Raw genomic sequence first — 15,397 nt, 5'->3', positions numbered from 1 at the left:
AGGGAGATGCAAGAGGGAGGGGATATGGGGATATATGTATACATATAGCTGGTTCACTTTGTTGTACAGCAGAAATTAGCACAACATTGTAAAGCAATTATACTCCAATAAAGATATTAAAAAAAAATACACAGAATTTGTCTTAGGCTTCAGCTTACCCTGTTTCATGCTGGAAATAGCATTTGATCAAATCCCAATTCTCTTGCAACGTTTTAAGGAATTTGTTTGCTATAACATTCAGCATAGACATCACTTCTAAGAAAAAGTGAATGGCAACTGAAAACATGGTAATACAATTAAAGTTTTAACAAGTTTTTTACATTGCATAGTAAAAGATATTTGTCTTTTATAAGATCTGAATAAAAACTAATGAGCTTAAACCAGCTTCAATTTAGCAGTTGAATCAATTTTTATTTTAGATTAGTTTACCTACATTAAAAAAATGCTATTGATTCATATTCACATATATTTACCCTCTTCTATATTTATTCCATAGTTCATTACAATTGCAACATTTTATAATTCCTTAGGAAAAAGTTTTTTTGTAGCCAAATTTTTCAGTATGAAAATCATGTAACTAGTTGGAATAGATTTGATTTTATGTTTATTTAGAAACTATGATAATTACTAAACTTATTTTTATTTGAAGAGCTATCAAAGACACTAAAGATGTACCATATGTTCTCTAGAATTGAAAATGAGGTTTTTTTGTATAAACATTTGAAGCTGAAGTAAGAATTATTTTAAAATTTGCTTTACAATTCAAAATAACACAAATAAAAACAACATAAGTAAAGTTTTTTATTCCTCAGGTAAATAATTTTTGAAGTCTGAAATATTAACAAAGCTTAGTCATAATTGTGCATTTTTCTTTTGGATGATTCTTAACTATTAACTGCCTTACACATGAAAAAAATCTAGATTTTATATATATATATACACACACACATATATGTATATACATATAAAATATATGTGTATAAATGTCAAAAGAGATACCATATTAATTTTATTTTCACTTTCAATATACATATTGAGGAAAAGAATGAAAACGAGTTCAGTTATCATTCTCAAAACATTTGAAAAAACAAACTGATCAAAATTTCTACCTATATAATTAGTGGAAATGAGGAAAGGTAGTGAAAGAAAATAAGAAACTGGTTTTAATGTTATAATAGGAGACTGTGCTTCTGCAAAGGAATTTAATCTCTATTATTGTTAGAAATTTTTGATTTTTATTTTTCTTCCTTTTACATTCCTATACCAAAAATTTTATGTGTTCAACTGTGGCTGAAAAAAAGTAATACACTGTGTTCAAGACAGGTGCTGCTTGAAACATTTGTGTAAACACATTAGCACATATTTGACACAGCATGAACTGGACAAGTATTTCATCCTACTGGTAGTAAGGAAATAATAAGAAATGTGTCAGAGCCAAGTTCGTTCAGATATTGCAAAATTCAGAACAGATTATAAAAATGCTGCCACTGGTAATTAATCATGAAAATTGCTGGAGAAGTTGCCCTACTATGAAGGATATTGGCAGAATTATTTGCTGCTAATAGACTTTAAGTTTTCACCACTTGTTGAGATAATAGATTACTAGATAGTTGGCATAGAACTTTATATTTTCCCTTCTAATGTTTGATGATATCACAGACTGTTCTGGATTTTGGACTTTAGTACTGAGCTTTGCCATACATTGGTTCAATAGAAAAGTTAAGAACAACCAACTATGCTCCTGAAAGAACACTTCTATTTTCTTTTTTGACCTTTTGTGCCTTGGTTTGTTTTGCTTTGTTTTGTTTTGTTTACATTATATCTTGCTGGAATTTATAAGTTCCTGACATGTTAGTGAATTTTGAAGTTATAGATCTCATTGAATGGAGTTCTGAAACATAAGTGGTAGAATAGCCATCTTTAATTATAAAGATGTTGATGTCACAATAATATTTTCACTTTTGCCTCCATTGTGAATACACATACATATATGTATGTATATAGATGTATGTACACACACATATCTGTGCATTATATATGTATACACACATGTAATTACATATGTATATAAATAATGTATGTAACTATGCCTTTTAAATATTAAAGGAGAAATCAGGCTGATAAATGCCATGAATAGTTTGAGGCAAAGTTCTTTTTCAATATTGACTCTAATAAGTAGCAATTAATATATATATAGATATATGGAGTTTCATATTTTTCATTTTTATGATTAGAGAAGGAATATATGACATGCTTGGAAAATTTAGAAAATTCAGAAAGCTATGAATAACAAATTTAGATCACCAACAATCCCAAATCCCATTTTCTGCTTTTGAGTATCTTGCCTTAGAGTCTATTTTCAAACTAAATATTTTCACAAATTTGAGATACTACAGTACATAGTTTTGTCTCCTGATTTTTAACTTAAAAGTTTTTGTTGTCCTTTGTATTTAAATGTATTTCAAAAACATTTTTGCTTTTTATATTGTAGAATAAATATTTCTAACAATATCATTTTTCTGTATCTGATTATTTTCTTTGGATACATTCTTAAAAGTGAATTCATTAGACTATAGGGGCAAGAGATATTTTTTAAGGCTTCTAATGCATATTGTCAAATTTCTCCTCAGGAAAAAGTCACATCTCTGGCCAAAAGCAGCAAGAGAGAGCATGTCTCCTTGAGTGCTTGGCCATTTTGTATGTAGAAAATAGTCAACTTATGTTGTATTTCACATGCATTTGTTATTAATGAGAATGAATATTGGTAGAGACATTATAGTGACAAAAGCACTAAATATGTGAAGCACTTGCAGAATTTTACTAAGGACCATATAGAATTTCAGTGGCCTATTTGGGGAAATTGAGATATGAATAAAATAATTTACCTGTGTGGCATGTTGGAAACCAAAGGATCCTAAGACTTAGAATATTCAGTGGTCAGCTATACATTTGGATTGATAGGAAGAGGCTTTTTAAAATCCAGGGAAATTCTAAAATTGCTACCCGGAGAAACAAAGTACCTATAGGGAAGAGCTAAAATTTATACTTGAACAGTCCCCTCTTCCAGATACAATTCTAGATTAAACTCTTTCCTGGCTTCTCTCTTGGCCTCCTCTACTCTGACCCCAACTGCCCACCCCTTACCCCTTGCTTAATTCCTTCTCTTCCTTCTGCCCCTTCTACCCTCTTCTTTTTCCTACCAACCTTTCCTACATACATACACTCTTGTTGGTCAATACCCACATACAGTGTCTTATAACATAGTTACAGAAGATGACCAATCTTGCTGGCTTTATGGTTTTAAACCTTAGTCAAGATTAGATTTGAATTATCTCGTTAAAGACTTTCCTAACCCTCACAAGTAAAGGTAAAAATTCACCTAAAAATTTAGTATTGCCCTTTGAACATTTTGTCCAGGAGTCTCCTCTTAGGACCAAAGAAGGTCAAAACTTGATTGGAAAAATAAGAGTGAATTAATTACCAAAATGATATCAAATATATGAATCAACCTGAAACTAACACAGCATATTTATACTCCAATAAAATTAAAAATTTTTAAAATATATATGAATCAAAATTTAGCCAAGGACAGATACAAAAAGAGTATAAAGGTAGAACAAGGTCTGTTAGAGGCAATCCCTGAGGTCTTTTCTGTAAAAATTGGTAAAATATCCAGTCCTATATACAAGGGGAAAAAATGAATACATCCCAGATATTGAGACCATCTCACTAACAGTTTCAGAAAGTATCTGGGTTCCACTCAGAGAGAAGATATTACAACTGTCCTATTCACCTTTCTTGCTGACTGTCTTAAATCTGAGGCGGCAGATTTAGTAAGAAATACAAAAATAGAATGGCAGACTTCCCCATCTCTGCTCTACAAGACCTCACTGAGCATTTTGAAGATACTTTAACTAATATATATATCACTAACTCCTAATAACTCTTCAAACCTAATAACTCTTCAAATTTGGCAATTAGATAAACCTAAAAACAAGGACATCTCTGGGAATACTCTTGGAAAACAAAACAAAACAAATTAACAACAACAACAAAACCCCTCATACCTGTCAATATAGGAAGAACAGGAGACATTGAATAAACAATTGCCCTGCCTTATCTTAAAAGATAAAATCTAAAAAAGATAAAGAACAAACTTTGTCTGATCTAATGATGAATGATGCCTCCTGTTTGACCAAAGTTATCCTTAACAAAATAGGGAGAAATTCTCATACAATGGCAAGAAGAGAATATTTCATTCTTAGTTGATGCTGGAGTTACTGAGCCCTGTCCAGTAGCCATAGATAGGAGAGGAAATGTCTGTAAGGGTAGAAGTTATCTATCTTTTGGAACCTTAATGATGTTGGTGCTTTGGAAGCAACAAGGAGGTGATACTACAATTAAACATGGCAACCATATCAAAACCTAATTAAATGTCTTGCTTCTTCCAAAGGAATTGGTTATAACTAAGGTTAAGGCACCTACTAAAAAGCAGATTTAACAGCAAAGGGCTATGTTTTAGTGAATTTTAATGCTAAATGGGCTGTTTTAAAACACATCTAGACTATTCAACAGTTCAAAAATCAAAGCCAAAACTACATCCTGACTGATGCCATTAAGTCTTGATTCAATGCCAGTTTTAAGTACCTAATTCTGAGGGGGGGAAAAAAAAAGACACTTTGGTAAAGATTTGATTCTTTGTTCCACTCAGAGTGTCTCTCTGGTGGCGTTAAGACTATCTGCCCAAATAGGCTAAAAGAAAGTCTGTCAAAAATGTTATATGTTATAAACCACCACAGAGAGGAAGACCTAACAACAATTATCTTAAATAGGCTTTATTGGTGAAACTTCTGAGATTGCCCAGAATGTCTTTATGTCTTTTCTTTGTTTTTTTAAACTGTTCAAGCCCACAGTCCTAAAAACTTTTAAAGTGGGATAAGAATATAGGCTCAAATTTTAGGCCTGTTTGAATATCTACAAATAAGGTTCACTCTAGACCCTGTCCCATATGGTTATGAATATGCTCTTAATATTATCTGTTTGTTTTCTGGTTGGCTAGAAGCCCTTTTCATGCTCCTCTGTCCTTTTTTGGATTCTTTAACAATAAAACAACTGTTCTCACAGAAGCAAAGAAATTTTAGACCTTACATTTTCCACCTGGGGAAGAATCTCCTACATGTCTGGTAATATGAGTATCAATTTCACTGTGAGAGTAAATAAGGAACTCTATAACCAATAGGCCTCACTGCCATCCTCAGTCCTCAGATAAAACAGAATGAATGAATGGCATATCAAAAACTGAAACTGGCAAAATGAGTTTTCATGGTCAAAGGCTTTGTCAGTAACTCTCATGGACATTAGGTCCACCCAGCAGGAACTCATAAACTATTTCTACATGAATTAGGCCCAGATATCACATGAGTATAGAAACCTAACTCCTCTCCTTAATGCTGCTGTTTAAAAGGCTGATATGATCAAATATTGTAGAGGTTTGATGTGCTATATCCAAGCTTATCATTAACAGTTTTGAGTAGCTGTTCCCAAAGGCAAACCACAGGATGGACTACGGACCCTTAGCCCAGAGACCTGAGTTACAGAAAATGGCACCAACATAAAATTACTCTTGAACCTCACCGGACAGTAAAATTCATTTCCTCCAAGGAAAATTATTGGGTATTGTTAACCGTAAACCAAACGTTGTAGGAAAAATCCAAGGAATTGATAAAACCTAATATATATAGAATCTTTCATTCATTATTTTTTATCTCAAAAAATTCAAAGGAAATTTCAAGTTATGACTAAAGGCATTAACCAAAACAAAGTTTTTTCAACTGTGGTAAATAGACATAACATAAAATTTACCATCTTAACCATTGAAAGTGTACAGTTCAGTAGGTTTTTTTAAATTAATTAATTAATTTTTATTTATTTTTTTCTGTGTTGGGTCTTCTTTGCTGCGTGCGGGCCCTCTCTGGTTGCGGTGGGCAGGGGCCACCCTTCGTCACGGTGCGTGGGCTTCTCCCTGTGGTAGCCTCTCCTGTTGCGGAGCACAGGCTCCAGGCGCATGGGTCTCAACAGTTGTGGCACGTGGGCTCAGTAGTTGTGGCTCGCAGGCTCTAGAGTGCAGGCTCAGTAGTTGCGGCACACGGGCTTAGTTGCTCCGTGGCATATGGGATCCTCCCAGACCAGGGCTCGAACCCATGTCCCCTGCATTGGCAGGTGGACTCCCAACAACTGCACCACCAGGGAAGCCCTTAGTTCAGTAGTTTTAAGTATATTCACACTGTTGTGCAGTCAATCTCCAGAACTTTTTCATCTTGCAAAACTCTATCTCTATATCCGTTAAACAACAACTCCTCATTTCTTCTTCCCCGGCCCCTGGCAGCCACCATTCTGCTTTTTGTCTTTATAAGTATGACTACCTTGTATAAGTGGAATTGTGCAGCATTTGTCTTTTTTGTGACTGGCTTATTTCACTTAGCATAATATCCTCGTTTCATCCATGTTGTAGCACACATCAGAATGTCCTCTGTATTTAAGGCTGAATAATATTCCACTGTATGTATATATCACATTTTGTTTATCTAGTCATCTGTCAGTGGATGAGTAGAGCCAGTCAACCAGGACTGTTCCAAGCAAACCAGGCCATATATTTACCTGCTAATAAACACTGGTATCCTCAGTGCCTAATATAATGTCTGATACATAATAACCACTCATTTGTTGATAAAATGATAAGCAAATGATTTAGTCAAAGCTCTGTATCACTGAATATCCTATTTTATAAAATATTTTTCTCCTAGATGCTAGAAGTATCAAACTAAAAATTACCCCAGACCCAGCCTTCTCTCATTCCCACACTTAACACCCATGTGGACTCTTAAGCTCATCTTACCGCCTATACATTCCTAATCTTTGTTATCCTTCCATATCCCCACAATGACCTAGTTTAGATCCTTATTATCTTTCAAATGGACTGACTGGATAGAAACCTATCAGCTCTTCTTCCAGTCTCTCCTCTATAATCCATCATTCACATTGTTCTCAGCATGATTTTCCCAAAATAGAAATCTGATTACAGCATTCCTCTCTTAAATGTCCTTCAAATCTTTACACCTAAAAAATGAAGATCACGAAACTAAAACACCCACATGGTCTCATGTCAGCCAATTTTTCCAGTATCCACTTCCTACCATCCTCTCCATGTACACTTTGTTTCAGCCACACCCATATTATGCCCCATGGCCTGTATGTGCTGCACTTTCTCTTTCTCATTTCTGTGCCTTTAAACTGCAGTTCTCTCTGCCTGGAATGCCCTTCTCCCAACTGGTCCACCTTCCCTCCTCTCCACACCTCCAACCCTGTCCCCTTCTCCCAGACTCACCTTGGAACAAATCACCTCCATTTCCTTCTCACCCCCACAGTCCTAAAACAAATGAGCGAGAGACAAGGTTAGAAATGTGGCAATGATTTAGTGGACTATTAATACTTAACTCTGGATTTCAGTGAAATTTAAGGCTGTAAAGAACCCTGCTAGGTCATCTAGGCCATTTCTCTTCTTCATCAAAGACTGCACCTTCACAGCTAACTAAAATAAATATGTAAATAAATTATACAACTTAAAGGAGCATGTACATTTTGTAAACCACTCTCAGGAGCCCTTAATGATGTGTAATGAATCTGTTTGCTAAATTATTGTTTAAATTCTATAAATTTTTCATCCAGAGATTTAAACTAATTTCCTCCTCTTAATTCATGGAGAGGCTTGAGATGGGCACTGTATATTTTTAACTTGAGGATTTAAATAACTTCGAAGTTCTTGCCTCCAAGTTGAATAATTCCAGATCTTTTAACCTTTTCTTGTAGGTCTTACTTTACAACCAATTCATTATCTTTGTGGCTGTCCTCTGAACCCTCTCCAAGTTTTCACATTCCTTTTAAGATTGGGAGTCTTCTACATGCTGCAGAGTTCCAGGAAGGGTTTGACAAGTTGTCCGTTCATTAAGAAGATTACCTCATAGTTCTTACATACTGTGTCCTTCATTTTGTAACATAGCATTAACTTTGCCTTTCCAACTGTAATGTTTATACTGCTGATTGACTATACCCAGTTTCTTCTTCATACTTTAATTTTTTCCCATTGCTCCCAAATTTAATCAGTTAATTTTTTTGTTGTTTGTTTTTATTGAAGTATAGTTGATTTACAATGTTGTGTTAGTTTCAGGTGTACAGCAAGGTGAATCATACATATATATATATTCTTATTCAGAATCTTTTCCCTTATAGTTTATTGCAAAATATTGAGTATAGCTCCCCGTGCTATATAGTAGGTCAGTAGATGCTTGTTCATTATCTATTTATGTATACTAGTGTGTATATGTTAATCCCAAACTCCTAATTTATCCCTCCCCCATCCTTTCTTCTTCTTTCACGTCCATCCTCTTCTACTGTTCTCAGTAAAATTTGCCTTGATGAAGCTGTAATCTGTTTATATCTGACTGTCTTTTATATTTACTAAAGTAATATTGAATTTGAAATCTGTCTTCCAAATCTGCCATTTGTAAATCATTGTTAATCACTTATTAACTGGGATAATGGACTAGTGTAAAATAACAACAAAAAATAATAATTGTATCAGACATTTAATATAGATTATCTCACTTAAAAGTATTAACAGTAGTAGTAGTAATTATAAAATATGCAATTTTGTGGTGTCTATATTAATTCATTTATCTTTGCACTTACCTTGTGAGTTACTAGTTTTCATCACCAGGTTACGAAAAGGGGAATAAAGGTACTGAGAGTTAAATAATTTTACCATTGTCATGGACAAAAGGGACAGAATCATGATAATGCTTGAGTCAGGCATAATTCAACCATGATTTATAATTTACCCCAAAATCTACATTCCTACACAATCATCTAGACATCTGGAAAACCAAAATCTAGCATTGAGGTTTTGAGGATAAAAAGATGCTTCGTATTCCTTAGAATCTTAAAGTTCCAGCACTAGTGGTAAATGAATTTGGATCTCTGGTTACCCTGAAAAAAAAAAAAAAAAAAACTGTAGAGAGAGATAAGTGAGGGGAGAGACAACAGACTGAACACTTCTGTCTGCAAAAGGAATTACTGCACTGCTAGAGGAAAGCTCTGTTCCAGACCTTATTAGCAGAAGGAAGCAAAAGTGATGCCTTACTTTGATAAGATAAGCCAAAGCTTACAAGGATAAGCTGATAACCAGGACAGCTTTAAAATTCCCTGAAGCTTCTATGTGCTTTTGTGAGACTAGGAACTGCATTAAGGTTGTATTAAAATAAGCATTTTATAAAATTTGCTAGTTAATTAGGTAGGTAATTCATTTTTTTCTTTAATGATATTTCTATTAAGGTTAACATACAGATGGTGGCAATTATTGTTGGATTCAATTTTTTTAAAGTTATGTTTTATATAAAAACTTAATAGGGTAGAACTATCATACAATCTCTGTAATACTAATGGGATACCCTAGGAGTTAATCTAAATGTTGGAATTATGCTACCAAACTAGTCCTGAATTTCCCTTGTTGCACAGCAGAGAATACAAGCTTAAACTTTCAGAACAAAATAATAAGCCTTTAAATTCAGTTCAGTTCAAAGAACATTTTCTGAACTGTGATTCAATAAAAGACAGTCTGTTTAAATCTAGCCTTATTCAGGAGCAGAAACTATCAAAATTTTGTCTTTAATTCCATCAATTTAAAGTTTGATGACAGAAACCACAAAGGAAGTGGAATGCTACTCTTTTGTGCTGCTGATAAATACATATTAATTAATTAGGTGAATAGCTTCAGAAGGCTTATAGATGTGAAAATGACTCTAACCATATTGTAATTCTTTGATACATCCTTATTTACATTGTTTGCTATTAATAAATGCCACATTCAATGTTTTTAAGTTATCATAAGACCTTCAGGCCTTTTCTTCAAATAGTAGCTATAAGGACACTGATTTTGTCAACAATTTCCCTTAGCACTTAACTTTTACTCTCTGTTTTTAAATGTTACTATCAATTTCTCAAACCCTCATTGACCAAGTGCAGACAATCATGCTGATTTCTAAACACAATCTGTAAAATTGAAATTCTATTTTTGAATCAGCCCGTGTATTTTGAACAGTTTGTAGATTTTGATCTAATTCTAAATCTTACATTTGTAAATCTAAAAAATGCTAAGAATATTGCCTCCTATTATTAGTAGTATTATTTTTATTTTCAGCCCTATGAGTTTGCTTCTATATAAAAACATTTGCCAAAAATAATAGTTACATTTTTATGACAAAAACATTTGCCAAAAGTAATAGTTACATTGTTATGACAGTATTCTTTTATACCCACCTCTCCCCTTTAAACTCCATATATCCAGATAATTGTAGCACTGAACAGGATCAATTAATAGAAATATAATGAGCACGGGAGTATACAGGACACTGTGCTGGATGCTGGGCCCAGCTATTAAGGCTGCTTTTCTGAAGTATAAGAAATAAGTGCACGTGACTATGTGTGGTCTATATTATGAAACTTTGTCTTGACGCCTGGTATGATGGGTATTTGATTGAATAAATCACAATTCCTTCCACCTTTCATTCTAAATCTGGGGCTTATCAACCTTAATTTTAGATCTATCTTTAGTATACCAACTGTTTTTTTTTTTTCTTAATAGTGTTTATGATAGAAGTTACCCTCTAAAAATCTTATTTATTAAGATGAAAAGCAAGGAAATCTAAAAGTTTTCTGTTGATTTCATCTTATTCCCAACAAATCTGTCTCTTCCTGCATCAATAAATGGTGACTAAACTTGGTCAATACATCTCATGATTTCAATTCTTGGTTTAAAAAAAGCTATATCTCTAAAGGTAATTTATAATTGTTTAATTTTAGTACAGGGAAGGAGAACACAGTTGTGACTTACAGTTGTCTACTTATATTGGTAATGGTTTATTTGGATCCAGGTGCAGATGGAAAGAATAATCCTATTTATTATCCTCAATTTTTGAAAAAAAATAACAATTCCTCTCTCTCCAAATTCTAAGGGAAAATATTTTTATCTTTATTGGTAATAAAAATTTAAATAATAATGACATAATGGCTGTTTCCTATTAAATTTTAAAATATTTAAAACATGATAATACCTAGCACTGGGGATAAAATTGAGCAGTGGAATTGGCCCAACCTTTCCTTAGGGCAACTTCATATGTATCTGGAGACTTAAAATTCCCTTTATCCATCGTTGCAGAATTTATCCTAAAGAGATTAGAGATGTTTCCATATTGCGCACCATAGTATTGTGAATAATGTCAAAATATCAAAATGAATTTCAGCGTACAACAATTAGGAATTGGTTAAATGCTTTAAGGTCCAGCAACCCAATGTCTTTAGCAGCTCAGAAACAATGTATGTGGAAATACACCAAATTAGAAACAGCAATCGTTTCTCTATGATATGATTTCTGAGGATTTCTATTTTATTCATTTTACTTACTTTAATTAACACTCACATATTCCCTAGTAATTTTATTTTATAATTAGAAACATATAAGCCAATTAAACTGTAATTTTCTAAGTAATGGTTAGCTAAGAAAATTATATCAAGTACTTGTAATTTGACTGCTGAAACTGAAAAATCATAGGTTGTTTCAAACATTGGTGGTATTTTTAGTCTTCTAATTGTGAAGAAATGTTACAAGTAGCAGCAATAATCATGATTTTAAATATTGATATTGGCAAGTTGAGATGAAATACCTTTTCTCGTCTGCTCAAAATGCCAAATAATTTCACAGGTTTTGGCTTTTGATGTGAAAAGCCCTCTCAACTCTCAGCTCTAATACCTAGCTGTCTGCCCATTTCCCTTCTACTCTTCTTTTACCTTTATTCTCGTTTGTTACCTTCTCTATGAAGACCCAACTTCCCGAACAGTGACTCCTGTGCTCGACAGATATCCCTAATAGTTCCTGACTTCCGACGATTTCCATACTCCAATAATTATTTATATGAGTATTTATTTCTTCAAATAGACTGTGTCTTTCTTATAGTAAAGACTTTTTTCACTTTTGCATCTCTGTCACTTTGTACGTGTCTGACACAGTGTCTTGATTAAGAATACAACTGGGCATAACATTATTTTCAATAATGATAAACCATCAAGAGTGGAAATATTGTCAAAATGGAGTTAAGAATGTAATTTAAAAGATATTTGTTTATAAAATAATCTTTTCTTTTATACTAACTTACAATATTAAACATAATTATTTTACACTCACCTCCAGTGGTGGTAATAACACACTGCTACTAATGACTACTTCTTCTACCCCTAGGAAAATTGTTATTTTCTGAAAACCTACCGTGTGCTAACTGCCTTGATAATTTCTTTATACACATTATCTCTAAATCTTAAAGGAATCTTCCAAAGTTGTTGCTATTCTTCTTCTTATTAGTTCACATTTGAGGAAAATTTAATTAATTAAATATTTCATTCATTAAATATTAATGAATTTTTCCAGAGTCAAAAAGCTATAGTAGTAGGACTTAGATGCAATCCCAACTCTCTGTTGCTCTTTCAAATACCACATAATTTTCCCTAGAATAGTGTAAGAAAAGTTGCAGCTCTAAGCTTTCATAAACTAAGCAGGACTTTCAATTCTTTGCTTTCAGGGAAATGATATACGTAGTGTCTTGATATTAAATTATTTAATCAATTTACATAGTTAAAATCATTTGGAAATTACATCAGAGTGTTTTGAATTAAAAAAGAAACTCCAATAATAATATTTAATATGTTATAATAAAGGTTTTATTATAGATTTATTAGTCTTGCATTTAGGAATGTCAAAGAATAAATGCAAGTTCCTAAGTAATTAGAAAATGTGCCTTTATAGCCAATACAGAGCAGAAAATATGAGCTAAAACTTAAATGACTCAAGATCATAAGAAACTATAATTTTATATTTTTTTCAATTCAACCCATATAGTTGCCTAATTCCTATTCGTTTTGTTTATATTGTGCACAGGTAATCATAAACTATATGGATAATTCCACCTAGAATTACTAGCAGGGAAGAAAATTCATCTCAGTATAAACCATAGAAAATGAATTTTGTTCCCCAACCAAAAATCCCTCCATAATTTTAAAACAAATGCCATACAACTTTTGTTTGTATTTCACTTCATGGAAATTAATATGCTCTAACAGTGAAGAATATTTTTCTTTAGTAAATGTCCATAATCATCCCATTTCTTTCATAATTTCTGGATAATTAGAGTACAGTTCCACAGGTTACTCTAGTTTCAAGGCACTGGTTGAACGCTTTACTTTTGCAAACCCAGATAATTTCTATCTTAGACCATCAAATGCTTGACTCAACATAATAAAAGATACTTTTGTTGTTATGTGGCTGCTCTTTCTCCCCTCCTGGGTTGGGGGTTCCTAAAGACATATGATTGCTGAAGTTAAAAATGACATAGTCTTTAGTTATTATTTTTCCACTGTCTAAAGTGACTTTCAATTCAGATTTACTTGTAAGTATTTACTTATTCTATTGCAATTGCATTTAGTTTGTTTTGGAGTTATAGCATTTTCAAAAAACAAACAAACAAACAAAAATACCCCAAAACCAAAAACCCAAAATGCCTCGGTGATAGACAGAATTTTTAAACATTCACACATATTTTTACTTAAAATAATTATCTTCTCACTCCACATCAAAGTCTATATAGACTAGAAGAAACACAGTCAAGAGGACTTTTTTCCCTGTTAACAGAGGCTACCTGACATCTTAGCTTTAATGCTAGAAAATAAAAACAGTTTGTAATGTGTCCAGAATTGCCTTTCCTTTTCCCTTGCAGAGCACTTAAGTGTCATGTTAAGCCTGAGGCAGATCTGTCTAGAATTGTGTTTACTGTATTCCTTTCAAAATGCAGCACAGAATCTTATCGGTTATCAGTGCATAAAGTCTAACAGATTGCAGACTCAAATTTCCCCTTCCAGGCAATGTTGGGTTTCACTATTGTTTGCCATGACAAAGGTTTTCATGAATTCTACAGCTTGGATTTCTGTCTTGTTTTCCTTAGCATAACCCTCTAGGCGACCAATCAGCGTTTTTCAACTTCTAGAAATTGTTCAAAATGTTACTACAAAAGCTCCACTTAAGAATTCCATGTCTTGCTTTTGACTCCTTTTTTGAAAAAAGTTATACTGGGTAGTTTCAGTTGTATTGAAAAGAAGCAGCAATTAAACATTGTCTGCAGACGACGCTACTGTAAATGAGGTTGCCTGAATTTGGTGAAAGCAAATATGTTCGCAATTCACATGTGGGCTGCAATTTCGAAAGTATAGGAGGAGGAAACTATCTTGGCTAAGCACAAACTTAGCTATGTAGACGTTTTTCTTTTCAATGTCAGAGCCATCCATGTATGACCACTTTCAGTTAATTTAGAGACACTTTACAAATGTATCAGCTGTGGCTCTGAAGAGTTTCTTAGGGCCTGAGCTAATAATTTACATCCTTCTCATCAGAGAATCAATTCCAACTTTTAGGTACTCTTTAAATCTAATAATTAGTTTATACATGGGCAGAGTACTTTCTGTTGACTGAATTACTATTTTCAGTCCATTCACATAGTCCGGGTTTTACCAAGCCCAGGGGATGTGATCGCCTAGTTATTTCTCTAATCTATCTCCTCCACACTGGCCCCCTTCTACTACCTTAGGTGAGGGCCTTGCAATTTCTTGCCAACCACTTAACTAGTCTCTTTCACTTCTAAATCATCTCCGCACTGCTCTAAGAGCAGGCCTTATAAATCCTTAATTTGATCATATCTTTTCCTCTTAAAATCCTTTAATGACACAATGTCTCCTACACTGTAAAATCCAAACTTCTTAGGAAGACCTGATGTGGCTTTCATGGTCTGACTTCGCCAACGTTTCTAAATTTGTTTCCCACAATGCCTTATTAACTCCTCTGCCACCTCAAAACAAATATGCATTTCTACAATCACATTAACTTAATTTTTCCTCATTCGAATCTTTTTGTAAATCTTGTAGATTTGCTGTTGTTCACTTAGCCGGAAATGGTCTTCTGCTATTGCTTGTCACCCTCGTTGCACCTTATTCCCTTCTATTCATCTTTTAAGTCTCAGTTCCAACGCAGTTGCCAATGGGAAGCCTTCATTAATGTTCTCTGACAAGTCAGAGATACTTTTGCTCTGTGTTTCCATAATGATAGTTACACCCCTGGCTCTTAGCATGCATGCATTATATTGGTGGAATTATTAGTCAACAAATATATACACACAGACATTGCATTAAACTGTAAACTTTTGAAAGTTTGCCAAATAGAAAGAATTTAATACATTTATTTGTTAGATAA

At 33.4% G+C, this 15,397-nt stretch overlaps 1 long non-coding RNA gene across 3 annotated transcripts in view; it reads left to right on the top strand.

Moving 5' to 3' along the window:
- Positions 1-15,397, top strand: part of LOC132362225 (uncharacterized) — a 745,765-nt gene that overhangs the window by 728,700 nt on the left and 1,668 nt on the right. The window contains exon 7 of one of the 3 annotated variants that reach the window (XR_009502305.1): positions 7,867-7,909. The exons of the other annotated variants lie outside the window; for them this stretch is intronic. This is a non-coding gene — a long non-coding RNA (uncharacterized LOC132362225). Of the gene's footprint in view, positions 1-7,866; positions 7,910-15,397 lie in introns of those variants that run through there. 3 annotated transcript variants of the gene reach the window in all.

Source organism: Balaenoptera ricei, chromosome 3 (genome assembly GCF_028023285.1).
Source record: "Balaenoptera ricei isolate mBalRic1 chromosome 3, mBalRic1.hap2, whole genome shotgun sequence".
Taxonomy (NCBI): Eukaryota; Metazoa; Chordata; class Mammalia; order Artiodactyla; family Balaenopteridae; genus Balaenoptera; species Balaenoptera ricei.
This window is presented reverse-complemented; position numbering and strand designations above follow the sequence as displayed.